The sequence below is a fragment of the Canis lupus genome, chromosome 28 (assembly GCF_048164855.1).
Source record: "Canis lupus baileyi chromosome 28, mCanLup2.hap1, whole genome shotgun sequence".
NCBI lineage: Eukaryota > Metazoa > Chordata > Mammalia > Carnivora > Canidae > Canis > Canis lupus.
The window spans coordinates 16,637,628-16,651,995 of record NC_132865.1 but is presented as its reverse complement, the minus strand read 5'-3'; the positions used below and the strand labels follow the sequence as shown (position 1 = coordinate 16,651,995).

The following is a 14,368-nucleotide window of genomic DNA, read 5'->3' as shown; positions in this document are numbered from 1 at the left end:
ATTTAGGTAGAGATTAAAACTGAATAAAACTAGTATTTGTTAACTTATGCCTGTAGATGGCTAGAAGATAAATCTGCCAAAACTGTAAGCGTAAATCCTTCCATATTCACGTTGTATTTCAGAGGCAAAGCAAAGGACACGTTTTTCCCAGTGAGGAATCATGTGTTTGACAGGTGAAATTAACACCATCTATCCAATTCAATTCAGTAGGTGCTTATTATATAGAGAGGTATATAAGACTTGGTGCTAAATACTGGCAACACATAGGTGGATAAATATCTACATGGAACTCATAGCCTGCTGGGTGCTCACAGAGTGAACCACTGTGATACATGGGCTCCTACTATGTGGTTCACTGAAAAGTATATTCCTGTTATAAAATATGTAATTTTTATTATTCATTGTTTTCTTTTTTAAAATATTCACATGAAAGCCAAGTATTTGAAATTGAATCAACAAGTATGTATTCTTTATGTCCCAGAATTTTTCAATTTCTAATTGTTCCAACATACATTCATAAAACATGAGTAGTGAATTCTACTACCTTAGACTTTTTAAACTCCTATTGTTTTATAAAATAGTGTTTTTCTTTTGAATCCAGATATTTGTAGAACCTGTTTAGAATTGAGGCCATTGAGAGTTCTAGGACCTTTAAGTTTTCCACTGGAAAGCAAACAAACAAAACTATGTAACTCTTCAGTTAGTAAGAACTTTTGAGGTGCTTAATTATCTAGAATTAAAGACATCAGCAATAATAATACCGAGTTTTTTGTTGTTGTTGTTTTTTGAGTCCGGTTTACAATTGAACAATTCACTGGGGGAAAAGCCATTTAGAATTGAATGGGCCTAAATCCATACCTTTTATTAATAGTGACAGAAACGATGGAATGTTGAAATCTATATCTATAAGAAGATATCACATGCCATTTATTAAGTTTTGTACACCTGAGAAAATATGTTAATATAAATAATTGTTGTGTTCAAATTATAGCCAAACATATCTGCAGGTTTTAAGCTGTCTAAAGTAATTCAACATTCTCAATGAATAATGTTTAACATTTGAACCAAAAACAGTTCGGCACGAATAATTAAAGGCTTAAGTTAAATACATAGACAGTCATTTAAATTTAGATCTGCAATAACATTTACTATTATTCTCCAAGGCTTTGACTGCTTGACAGAAACAAAGTACTCTGGGATTAATTTCAAGAAATGGTGCCAACTGTGCCGCAATTTGCTGTAATTAAGACATGAAAGAACACTAAATATTCAGATTAAAAGAAGCATGATGGAGCATGATAGAGAGTCAAGGTGTGGCAGAGAGCCAATAAAAAAACCCAGCCAGGAATACCATATTGATGGATACAAAATCAGCACCAGTAAAGTTTAGTGCATTTTACTTTAAGAAGCATATTCGTTTATCATTTTGTTCTTTGATTACATGTAATGTCTTTTCCCACCCAGATTTAAAGCTGAGACATGGTATGTTAAAAAGATAATAAAATTGAAAAAGAAAGTGACAAACATTGTATTCTTATAAAGCTAATTAGTTTAAGTGGTTTGGAGAAGTCATTAGGAGGGTATCATAATTATCTTTATGGTGAAGGGATTTCCCTGTGTCACATTAGTTTGCTTTAGAGCTAAATGAAAGAGCTACATAGGTATTAACTCAAAGAGATCAAATACACTTTTTGTATTCATTAAATTTTGCTTCAGATTTTAAAGAGAAAGAATTCATTTTGATCCAACTAGTCTCCTTTTTAATTCCCTAAGAATTATGGGAAATATTTTCTTTAGCTTTTGAACCTTTACGTATTGATTAACACTGCATTTAAGCTAATAGTGACTCTTCCTTCCAACTGACTTTTTTTTTAAGAGAGTCCCTTTAAGGTTTGATCCTAAAAGAAATGCGGATACTTGACCCAGTTGCTAATGAGGGGCTGTATAATCTCCAGTATCCTATAGCTCAAAATAGCAGGATGCAATATAAAAAGTACATCATAAGAGGCACTATTGGAATGCTTTTTGTCTTCACAGGCAATACGCAAAAGATAGGACTTTCTAAGAAAGTCAGAAGCTGGTCTCCTGCAGGCGCAGGAAGCCATCAAAGTCAAAGTGGGTAGGGTGATGAGCCTCGACAGTGTGGTCAGGAGACTGAAAGCGAGCATCCAGGACATACACAGGGAGGAAAGCATCCGAAAGAGCAATCTTTGTCATTAGATCAGGTCTGCAGCAGCCAGATGGGGACCTGCAGAATCTGCATAGCGCAGGGCTTTGTGAGAGAGACCAGTGTACCCCAAATTGTGAGCTTTGCCAGAATGTAATCTGTTCTAGGCTGATAAAAGAGAGTTTCACATTACAGGTATGTGATTAGAAACTCACAATAGGAAATGTGGATCTTTTCAGGCTTTGAGATAGATGCTGCAAAGAGTCAGCATCTTCAAGAGAACCATAAAAACAAAACTGAGTTGTTTCTACACACAGAGATCTTTGCAGAAAATGTGTAATGTCTGTTGAATGTAGACTGTACATCTTAGCCCTTTCCCTGACATTGCAAATCTTCGTTTGGGGCGGGGGGAGGGGAAGGACTTAAAATAAAAGGCTTAATATACAGTGCTCGTGAACAATTCTAGTTGATTCTCAGTCTAGAATTTTACCATTCTAGTAAAAAAAAAAAAGTAGTTGAAGAGGCATCCAAGTATTTCATATCCACAAGTATTTATATAACTTAGATAAGATAGAAATACAAGAATTTATTTCATAGCATAATCAATATTGCTTATAATCTGTGGCATATTCACACAACATTGAATCTCTCTAACGTCCGTATGTTCATTAAGGTTTTTTGTGCTTCTTCCACAGAAACAAATGATATGAAGCCGTGAGCATTATTTTCATTATTACTTTTGAGCTTGTTTGTATAAACTTTTTAATGCAATACTTTTATGAAATAAAATATTAATGAAGTTACTGGGTACATAATAGACAGTGTTTGTCAACCCTTAATTTTTCCTTCCACTATTCACAACATTGCCAGATACGTGTTTCTGGATAAAACCCCCTAGAGGTCTCCTGCAAATTCTTTTTCAATACAACCAGATCATTGCAGATAATTGTATTACACAGTATATCGATCCAAAATCGTTGTGCACCGGAAACATCTGAAAAAACATGATTATAGCTTTCTGTTTATTGTTCGTACATCATATAAGCAGGCTTTTGTGTGAATCACCTGTAAAAAAGGCAAGGTGGAAACATCAGAGAAATTACCTCTTTACAAGAATCTATTGATCACTTTAAATCAAAGAAGTATGTTTGACATAAGATTACCTGCCAGTTTGAACATTAGGTACACTATGTTATAGCCTGGGGCAGTTGTAAGTCTGACAAAGGGATTGTAAATAAAGCATGCAGCTGCGAGCGCCTCTGGCTTGGGATCAACTCGGGCTCAAGTCCAAGGCATAGGTAAACTTAAAATAATTTACCCCCTTTAACCAGCACATAATGAATTAGAGTAGACTCTTAGGAGAACCGTGAGGCATAAATCTCTTAGTCATTTCAAAATCGGCAAACTTCATAGAAAATTCACATCATGCATTGTTGACAAAAGGTCTTTTCTGTGTATGTGCCACAAGGTGACTCAACTAGTCTTGAAGTCAGTCTATTGGTACAAGTAGATTCTTCAAAAAAGAAACTTCCTGAAGCGTTCTCATATCCATAATTTGTATGTGGCTTGATCGCTCGAAGTCCTTTTAACTTCAAGACTATTAACCTCTCAATTTCAATGTCTGAAAATTCTCCTGAAAACTCATTTTAAAAGTTTTGGTGTGGTTTTCTTTTTTCATAAGAAATATATATTTTGAAAGGTGAAAAAGCATGCAAAATGAAATACTTCACTCAAATTAGTTTTGCAACTATATGAATGAGGCTAAAAACATATCATTACAGAGGTATCAATTGTTTTCATTTGATTACATTTTTTATTGGTCAAGAGCAGGGAAGGCTAGAGTGCCAATACATATTTTTTTAAGCTTGAAGGATTTTTTTTTTTAATTTTGAAAGCAAACTCATTGTAAGTCCGTTATTGGATTTTCCCCCCACACTTTAACATGTGTTGAAATTATTAAACATTTAACTCATTTGTTCAGAGAGATTTCGATGTACTTGGAATTTAATAAAGATGAGCTCTGGGTGATGCATTCTTCCTTGTTAAATATTTAGCTGTTTGCGTTAGCTCTGTGGTTTCCTGAGGCAAAAATTTAAACTGTTAATATATAGCAGGTTTAAGCTATAAAAATAGTAGATGCTGTAATTTCTTCTGGGGCAAAACTGGTCATTTTGAACACTTGCAAGAAAACAAAGTGAACATGCATGCACATATTTATTAAAATATAAGCAGTTAATTGCTCAAAATCTATAAAGAGAAACTGAGAATCAGATATTCTTAGATCTAATTTATAAGGGAGACATCATTCAACTTCAAAGATGAGTGATAAATGCAGAATATTTATATAAAGTATCTTCTTTATGAGGTTGCCTGTAAAAGATACCTCTGATGTAAGACTGTAATACCTTGGTTTCTAACTTTATTGAAGCTTAGTATAAACACCACTTTTTTGGACATAAAATGAGACTCATTAAAAGAGAAGATGCTCTTTTTATAAAAATATGGCCTTCTCCATTTCTGTTTATATTGATTTGGAGATCTTAACAGTATTTCTCTTTATCTTCATTTTGGACTGATTTTCATAAAATATCATGATCTTTAATGCAATGGATTATACATCCAGTGAGATTTAAAAATACCTCCAAAAATGCCCATTATAACATAATATATATACACATATATCCAAACATATGATTAAAGAAATTAAAGTAAAAAATCCTACATTTACATTTGATGGCATGCATTTGAGGCACGTAGGAAAAAAAACCAGATAAATATTTTTACAAAGGGGGAATATTCTAATACAGTGTACAGATCTATATCTCTAGGAATACGGTCAACAAAGAACAAAGGAAAAATGTCTTTGTCTTAAATCACTTATTTTTTGAGAGCTTGAAGCATACTGCCTAAGTCTGCTTTGGTCTAATGAAAGAGTGCCATCTATTGGATGACCTTGAAAAAGTGCTTAAATTTCATAAATATTATACATGAAAATAAATCAGTGAAGAGCTATCATTTTGGCATAATTTAGAACATATCAGTCTTTGTCTATGTGAATATATAAAAATATTCCTGAGGTTTATGTAAAAGAAAGAAAAGGAATATTTTGCATGAATATTCTGTTATAATACACTTATGTAGCAATAGAATTGTCACAATTAAAGGCAGCAAATTATTGTCTGATTAAGACATTGAATTTTTGAATTCAAATGTTTTATAAACTTGCGATTAAAGACATGCATCTTGTATTCCTTCATACATACCTTTGTTTACTTGTGCTTTTAAATAAAGGAATCTGAAAATTGAATGCATGATCTTGTATTTTGACAAGAAGGATCTGTTTAAATCTTCCTCAAAGTTGCATTGCATAAAATTTAAACCAAAAACAAAAGAAAAAAAACACATTAACTTGGTTTTTTAAAAGGCAATGTTCTTGTTTTATCTTTCAGCCCAAGAACTTGCCAGTCAAGATGAAAAACTTCTTCTAATGGAATCCAGCTTGAAAGCTACTCAAGAGCAGCTAACTGAGCAAATAGCAGAAACAGTTCGCCAAGAACAGAACAGTAGAAAACCCCAGGCAGAGCTGAAGACAGTGACAGAAGGGATTATTGCTTCTGAAGAAGAAAAAAATGATTACAAGTGAGTTGCTTTTTAGTATTTCAGAAAGTTTTACTTTACATACTAAAATCCAGTCAATCCTTTGACTTTCGTTGCTAAATATTTAACTCTATCTGTCTTGCAAAAGGTTCTGTGTAAATGTGCTAGCTTGTTCAATAAATTGTTGGTTCCAAAAGAGATAAACTTTAAATTTGCATCATTTCTTAACCGAAATGGCACATGCAGAGCATTGTAACTGTCCTATTCCGGTGCTAAATAATGATATGGTGGTCAACTTTCTTGTTAACTACCAAGAAATGTGCAAGGTAAGATGCAAGAGAAAGAATACACTGTGTTTCTGTAGCACCTATCTGCCAATGGCATTCTCATCTTTCTCCTTTTGGAGTCCAAAGGTTACATATGGCTCTTGTTGCCTTTCTTTTTTGTTAAAGTAGCAGCTCTAAGCAAGACACTGTTAAATTGAGAGACATTTAGAGTTAGAATTTTTTGGTCAGACCATTGAGGCATGTAAGGAACTATGAAGAAAAGTAACAAAGATCTGTGCTGTTTTGAAACATTCATGAACATTGTTTTAGTGAAACATCTTCCAGTAGTTAATTTCCGCTTTCATCATCTAAATCTTTATGTAATTATTATGGTTAATACTATGTTTTCAAATGTTATCATTCACTTTTCAAATAAACGTTGGTTTCTTTTTTGAATGTTCTGATAATTAGATTTTCTATCCTCTGTGCCTTTTGCTTGATTTTCTTAGCATTTTTCAAGAATAATTTTTAAAAGTAGCATAGCCCAGATGAATCCCCTCTCCCTCTTTTCCTCTCCCCTATCCTCCCCCCCCCCTCTCTATTTTTCAAAAATTGTTCTTTACTTACCGAACACTGGTTAAATTGAGTAATCACAGTTAGATAAAGCACACATAGCTAAACTTTTTTTTCTTCTTTTCATGTAACTTATACCTATGAGCACAATCCTGAGGCAAGAGCTAAACAGGCATTTGATATTAACTAATCTTTGTAAGCTAAATTCTAAACTTTCATTACTCATTGCATATCTTGATATATCTATCAATAGGACTTCAAAATATTGCATATGATGAATGCTGAAACTTTTTTTTTGATTTATGGTTTATAAAGCTAACCAAAAATGCTAAAATGTAAAAGTAAAATTTTTGAAATTTATTCATGAGGAATTTATTTCTGTGTTTTAGTCCTATGGTTTAATATCAGAAGATACTAAAAATAATTTTACAATCTAGGATGACATTTTACAGGCTTCTAAATAAAATTAAACACTCAGATAAATCCTGTTTGCGATTAACGTAACTTTAGTCAGCTGCCAGAACTCAGACAACAAAAAAGCCACATTAACAAATATTGAAAGGTAGAAATTGGTACCAAGAATTAAAAGCACATTGGGCAAAGTTTCTTTGGGAATGGCTATAGTAATGTACTATTGTTGTAAATATTATGGTCTTTTAAAAAGCTGAATTGTATTAGGGGAATAATATACTTAAGATATATTTAGATAACAAGAAATATATAAAAATGTTTGTGAACACTAATATAAAGCTAATGATAGTGGTCCATGTGAACTTAATGTTATTAAAATAATGCCAACATTTTTTTCTACAGTTACATGCCAGATAAATGCATATTATTCAGTGCACTCATAGAAAATACCATTTTTGATCAGAAAACTGGCATGCTAAGATCTGCTTCCAATCTTGAATTTTAATAAGTAAATAAACCAAGCAGTGATTCGTCCAGTTAAATAACAATGAAAGACTAAACTTAAGTTCTATATACTTGATCTGTATTTATCTATCTTATTTTCCAATATAGCTTGATCATGAAATTAAGTACACTATTCTCTCTCAATAAGAAATTGTTGGTAAGGTGTACAAATATCACCTAAGAGAGTATTTAAGATTGTAACTACTTTTTTTTTTGCCTATTTGGAATTTTTTTAGCAATTAAATATCTTAGAAATCCAAAAAAATTATAAATATTATTATGACATGTTACAAGAACATGTTGAATTTAGAGAGACTGACACATGATCATAATCAAACCAATGATTATTTCTTAAGAGAAGCAAGTTCATCTTTAAAAAATATATATAGACTCAATATACATAGTCATGGGGTATGCCTACATGCTAGACATGTGTCTTGACATGAAAAAATAAAACATGCTACTATTTAAATATAAAATAAAATCAAAGCCTTTTTGGCCTAGCCCAAAAAAAAAAAAAACCATGTTATAGTTTATTTTGGGGCTCCACTCAATCGACAGGTGGCATGAATTGATCAGATTTACCAATTGATTTGGAATTGGGCAGTTCCAGACACCATTGTATTCACCAGCAAGAAGAAAGAAAAGTCACATCAGGTGTCATATGGCATGGGAACATTATAGTGAGTTCTCTTACCCAGTCATTCCTTTATTTGAAAGTCTTTGGATTTGACTAAGTGATGTAGGGTGAAATGTATAGAAAGTTAAGTTCAAAGACTTGCATAGTTTCTAGAGCTCTCAATTACAGTTGAATTTTGCTATAAAGAACAGAAGATCTCACCAGAGCAAAACATTCTGGGACCCTTTTTTTTCTCTTCTTCAAATGGGGAAACTTAATTCTGAAATCATGATTTTTTTAACCTCATAAAAATAGAAAAAAATAAAAACCTGAAACATATTTTTTTAATGTGCTAATTTAAGTCATAAAAACTAGAATGTAGGGATGCCTGAGTGGCTCAGCGGTTGAGTGTCTGCCTTTGGCCCAGGGCATGATCCCGGATTCCTCAGTTCGAGTCCCACATCAGGCTCCTTGCATGGAGCCTGCTTCTTCCTCTGCCTGTGTCTCTGCCTCTCTCTCTCTGTGTCTCTCATGAGTAAATAAATAAAATCTTAAAAAAAAAAAAAAACTAGAATGTATATTTTTAGAAACCTGTTACAATTTGAAATGTATGTCAGGTTTCTACATTCATCCTTATAGTGATAATGTATCCAAGTGCCTTTTTGATAAGTAAATATCTCATAATGATTTCCTCTATTCATTTACTTTAGAATAGTCATTCAGGGCTAGCCAGGTTCCAATACCAAGATCTATTACTAAGTTAAGTAATTTCTTAACTAAATGTGAAACAGTTAAAAAAAAGTAGTAAAACATTTGGCAATCAAAGGGAAGATTGTTTTTAACTTGAAAATATACCTTGTAAGTTATTGGTTCCATAAAGCTTAATGTTTTAATGAACATATAGGATTTAGATTTTATTTTTCTCCTCTCTTTTTGAACTAAATGTGAAGAACACACACCATATACTCAGTATAAGCCTGTTACACTTGAAAGATTTGTTCTGAATGTCCAGTGGGAACCTGGAAATCGTAATAATTTGTAGTATCGATTGAGTGAAGCTATGCAGCTGGGGCCTCCGGTGAATAGACAGGAATAGACATTTTATTGATTAACTTTTACAGTCATATTTTCAAGACTCCGCTGCAACATAATTTTCACTTCCCAGCTTTGTGTTGCTGCATCATGAAACTTGGATTCTTCTCTCTTAACATTTACCCACTTGAGGAAAAAAGTATGGACATGCCTTGCCAGGGTTGTGATCTACAGAGATGCAAAACTTTCTGGAAAATGATTTCTCTTAAGTGCTATTCTACCAAAAACGGTAGAAAGGAGCTGGTTATAAGAGTTTTGGGGGAAAATCATTAGAGCAACTACTGGGTAATTAAACTTCTTTCCTCATTCTTTTCATGTTTACGCATCTTACTTTTCCTGTCCTAACATCATGCTATAACGATTAAAATGGATTATCTCGTGATGATTTTGTTTTTTATTCACTAACACTTTCTGTCTTATTTAATGTGAGCAGCAGAAAAAAATTAATGTACTAATACTCTCTAGTCTGAAATGAAAATTATTAAATATTAAGTCATTTTGGCCGATAATTTCAGAGTATGAAAATGTGTATATATACCTATTGGATATGCATGATTTTCCCTAGTCCTGTGAGAGTTTTTAAAAATCATTTAAGCAGAAAAATGTTGTATTTGTACAGGTGAACATATGACAAATACTCTGTATATAATCATATATTTATTTACCTCAGGTTCTTGACTGCTTGAATTTTTGGTCACTGGAGCAAACTGCAGATTTTATACTTTATTTTACATATGTGTAAAATATGTAACAGAGATAGTTAGACATTAGATTTGATTTGAAAAATGGGATTTTTAAAAAGAAGTTTACATCAATTCCTTTTTTAGCTCACATCTGCATTGCTTTTATTTGTTATCTTGAAAAATCATGTTAGAATAAGTTGATCCAAATATAAAATTCAAGAGATTCATGTGACTACATCAGCCCAGAAGATATAAGATGTAATTAAATTAGACCAAAAGTTTAGCGAGTGCTAATAGTTGTGTGTAATAAATCATACTCCATGACACCGATGCCTTATACAGTTAATTTTAGGAGTTTATTTTTCATTTAATATTACTGATAATTGCTATGGAATCTTGGTTCTAAGGTTCATAGATCTGATTTTAAAAGTATGCAAAGCATTTTAAGCTTCCAATTTACTGCTGTTTTAATCCAAAATTAAAAATTGTATAAAACTAGTATTGAGTGTATGAAACTGACAAATTTTTCTTATTACATTGAATATTAAATTTTTAAATTATATTCAACAAGTTTATAGTTTTTTTCTATTGATTTTCAAAGATGTAATTATTGAGAATTCTGTTTGGTTTTTCTTCTATGATGCTTTAATTTCTTCTGCAACAAGTTTTATAAACACATTGATGTGCGATATATATGTAAAAATAGTGCTTCTTGAAGTCCCATAGTTAATGTGCCACGATTAATGTGGCACATTAATGTGCTTCAAGATTTTTCAATTACTTGCTATACATAATTGTTTTTCTTCTGATGGGATAGGTCTTTATTTATAATGAAAAGGGATTTGAAGAAAATATCTAGGAATTAATTCTTTCCTTTTTCACATTAAAAGAATGAATAAAATAATGTATAAAGGATGCAGGTTATTTTTATCACATGTGGGGCTCTTAGAAGACTCTTACTTGCATAATTAAGTATGTGTTTTCAACTTCTTTGCCAAAATAAGGAATGCAATTAAGACAGATCAAGTAATAAACATAAAATACAAAAAGTCTGAATTGAGATTGATTTCAACATAATCCTGTAGAGGAATCCCCACTTATTGATCATTTTAAAGCCCATGCATAGCACTTAGAAAGATAAAGTAAGCAAGGTCAGATAATCAAAGCATTTAAATAGTAAAAACAGCAACTGCCACTGTAGACTGCTAAAATAAATCCATAATACAAATTGCTTTAGCAAAAAGTGGATGAGCAGCTGATCTTCCTATTGAACTCTGATGCCGTTCAGTGACCACACTGGGAAAAGGATTGGGAGAAATGCCTTAAAGATCAATATTGAGTGAGATGTAGCAGGGATTCATTTTGAACATGAAAGCATTACAGGTGTGAGAGTAGAGACATCTTTAGGAGATGTCATCAAGTGGAGATTGTTTAATACAGGTAAAAAATGCCATCTATGCCTGATATGGCCAAACACCAGTCACAGAAATGCTTTCTTAACTGTTTCAAGAAATTCTTTGAATGGGTTTTAAGACAGTTCTCAGATTTGAAAGTATAGAAAGCTGACTCTATGCTAAAATAGCAGTACAACTACTTACCAAAGTAAGTTAATCTCTCTCTGTAAACATATTCTACGCATATCACGAATGCATATTTTTGGAATATCAAATAATTATGTGATTGTAGTCTGCAGTCCTTGGTGGAGGTATAAAAATTAATTATAGAACAAGGCTGGAAGGTGTAGTTTTCAAATTGTATGAAAATGGAATGTACTTGTTGTGAGTCTCTTTTGGAAACTTGTTGCAATTTGAGGAGTCCTATTTTTAATGAGTGTTTGAACTCTACTGGCTAATTATATTCTTGGCTCCAGGGAAACTCCAATGGGAGTTTTCAGCATATAGATGTATGACGAGCAGAATTAGGTTTAACATATTTAATTACTTTTCTTATAGAATTTGAGTTTAATTTCTATTTAATGAGACACCTTCATGGCTATAATGAAGTTTTGTGGCCAACTGAATATGATTTAGCATAAGTACATGCAGTTTTATTGTATTTTAGAATAAAGTGGTTCTTCAGTCAAAATGGACAATAATGTGATTTAATTACTTCCACCTTTTCTCAGGTTCCCATAGGTGTCATCTTTATGTCATTATGTTTTCATAGCCTCTAAAGTCATCTTCATGTTCACTGCATGAATATTGTTGCCTTGATAAGTACACCAACAGGGTTTGCTGCACATATATTTCCAGCAGGTGTTTCTCATGGAAGATAACCATAGTCTCCTAATAATTTGAATGTAGTACTTAGAGTTTCACAGTATTACTGATTGATTCCATTTCATTTACAAAAACATTTCAATATTGAACTTCTCCGTTAAATGGCATAAAACATTGTCTCATTTTAAGCTCTTTTTTTCCCCTAAGATAGAGAAGAAAGAACTAAAACGAAGATTGGTTACATTTAAGACAATTTCCATATCAAAACAAAACATTAAAAAAATGAAGCTCCAGGCTTAAAAGTTGCATAACTCAGGCTCAGTTTTCCCCATTCCCTTCTTTCCATAATGAATAGTTATTTACAACTATTGTTTAGTCTCCATGTTTGCTGTATGAATTGCTGATGGCAGCGATTTCAATGGTGAAATTGTGAAATAATATTCATAGTTGTCAGAAAAAGGTCATTCTATTTGCATTCATTAGGAACCTGGAGGACCGTGCAGTGTGTGTTTCCTTTGGGATGTTGCAGCTATTGATTTATACACAGCTGTAGGAAAAATTAATTAGGATTATATTTCACTTATTACTGCAGGCTGTGTAATAAGAAAGAAAAACATTTTTTTTGTTAGAAAGTTGAACAGAAAAACCTAAATGGAATCATTGTTTTTTAAATCACAACTACTTTATCATATAATTTTTCTTCTATAATCTGGTTAAAGGCTTAGTGCATTTATGGAAATTTAATTAGCACTTTGAAAAATGAGTGTTTTAGTACATATCCTATATTAATAATGATAATTTAAATTAGGCAAAAAAGACATTTTTCCCTTGCTAATTGAAACTTTCCTTTCTCTAAGCTAGGGCAGTGTGTATTGTCCACTATGAGTTTGCAGGTACTGGGAAGCTTTTGCCAAAAGAGTTCAATTAAACACTGAACAGGGACCAAAATCAGGTAGATTCTCAAGCTGAAGAAACAGATTACATTAATGAGAATTTTGGTAGTAAAAGGAGAGAGAAAAAAAAGTTCACTTAGTTTTTATATTTTCTGTCTAAGAAATAATATATAATTAGGTTCTTCTATAAATTTAATACTTCAAATAAACTAGAATGTGACACTGATCATATTCTCACTTTCTGTGATAACATTAGATTTCAAATTGTTTTACAAAATATACTTGGTTTCTTTCTATGAACCCCATGCATATTCTAAGTGAAAAAATATTGAATTCAGTTCTCCACATTGTTTATATGTGACACATGTTTGAGATTAATCAAATTGTAGTCACTTCTAATTAATAGCAGAGAATAATTTCGAAATGGGGCAGAAACAGATGACAAAAGATAGTTTGTGTGTGTTCAAGACATACTTTATGAATGGAAACACATGCCTATTGTGACATTCCTGACTTGAAAATTTTATTAACTTGCCTATTGTCTTTCAGATATGTGACATTTTAAGAGAAACTCACTGCGTGGCCTAGAGTGGACTTTGGTGTTGAATCAGTATTTAGGGAAAAACAAAATCAAAGAGAGATCTTTTGATGCCCTCATAAAACCTACAACTAAAGCATTAAAATCCAGTTGTAATATTGGAAGTTTTTAGCTCTTTTGAAAGGAGTTTGTTTATAGGAGGTCAACAGTGAAACTGAGTACAAATACAGGTTCTTTCTGTACATTTTATCGATTAACTATTATCTAAAAAATAATGATGAGGATTAAAAATGCATTACTTCCCACTCCAAAACTTTTAACTACATTAGGTATGGCCATAAGAATCTATTCCTTAATGTACTGAGTAGACTATAAATTGGGTAAACATTTTGTCCTCTTGCTTATCTGCTTCAAATGCTTGGGGCCCCTTTAAGAGAAAGCAGTTTTATCTTGAGTAATAGGGAACTTTGCCTTTCCAGAGTGATAAGCAATATTTTCCACCTTGGCACATTTTGTATTCTGTTGTAAAAATTATATGAGGTAATTATACTGAGATTCATTGCAAGCTGTTGGCTTTTGTAGTGCATCTAGCTTGTCCAGTTTGTTTTTAGAATAATGTTGTGTTAGGTTAATAATGAGGTAAGTAACTAAGACTTTTATAAAAAATCATGGGGGGCTAGGCTAAAATTTTGAATAACTTTCTTAACTAAAACAAAATGACCGGAACTATATTGCTTAGGAAAACTTATTGATCAAGCTATATGCTGAATTGGTATTGTTATATACCTTGTGCTTCCATGGCACCT

The 14,368-nt window shown here is 32.2% G+C and overlaps 1 long non-coding RNA gene across 1 annotated transcript in view; it reads left to right on the top strand.

The window, feature by feature from the left end:
* Positions 1 to 5,618: 5,618 nt before the first annotated feature.
* Positions 5,619 to 14,368, top strand: part of LOC140620237 (uncharacterized) — a 58,220-nt gene continuing 49,470 nt past the window's right edge. Inside the window, exon 1 of the long non-coding RNA XR_012020026.1 lies at positions 5,619 to 5,806. This is a non-coding gene — a long non-coding RNA (uncharacterized lncRNA). The remainder of the gene's footprint in view (positions 5,807 to 14,368) is intronic.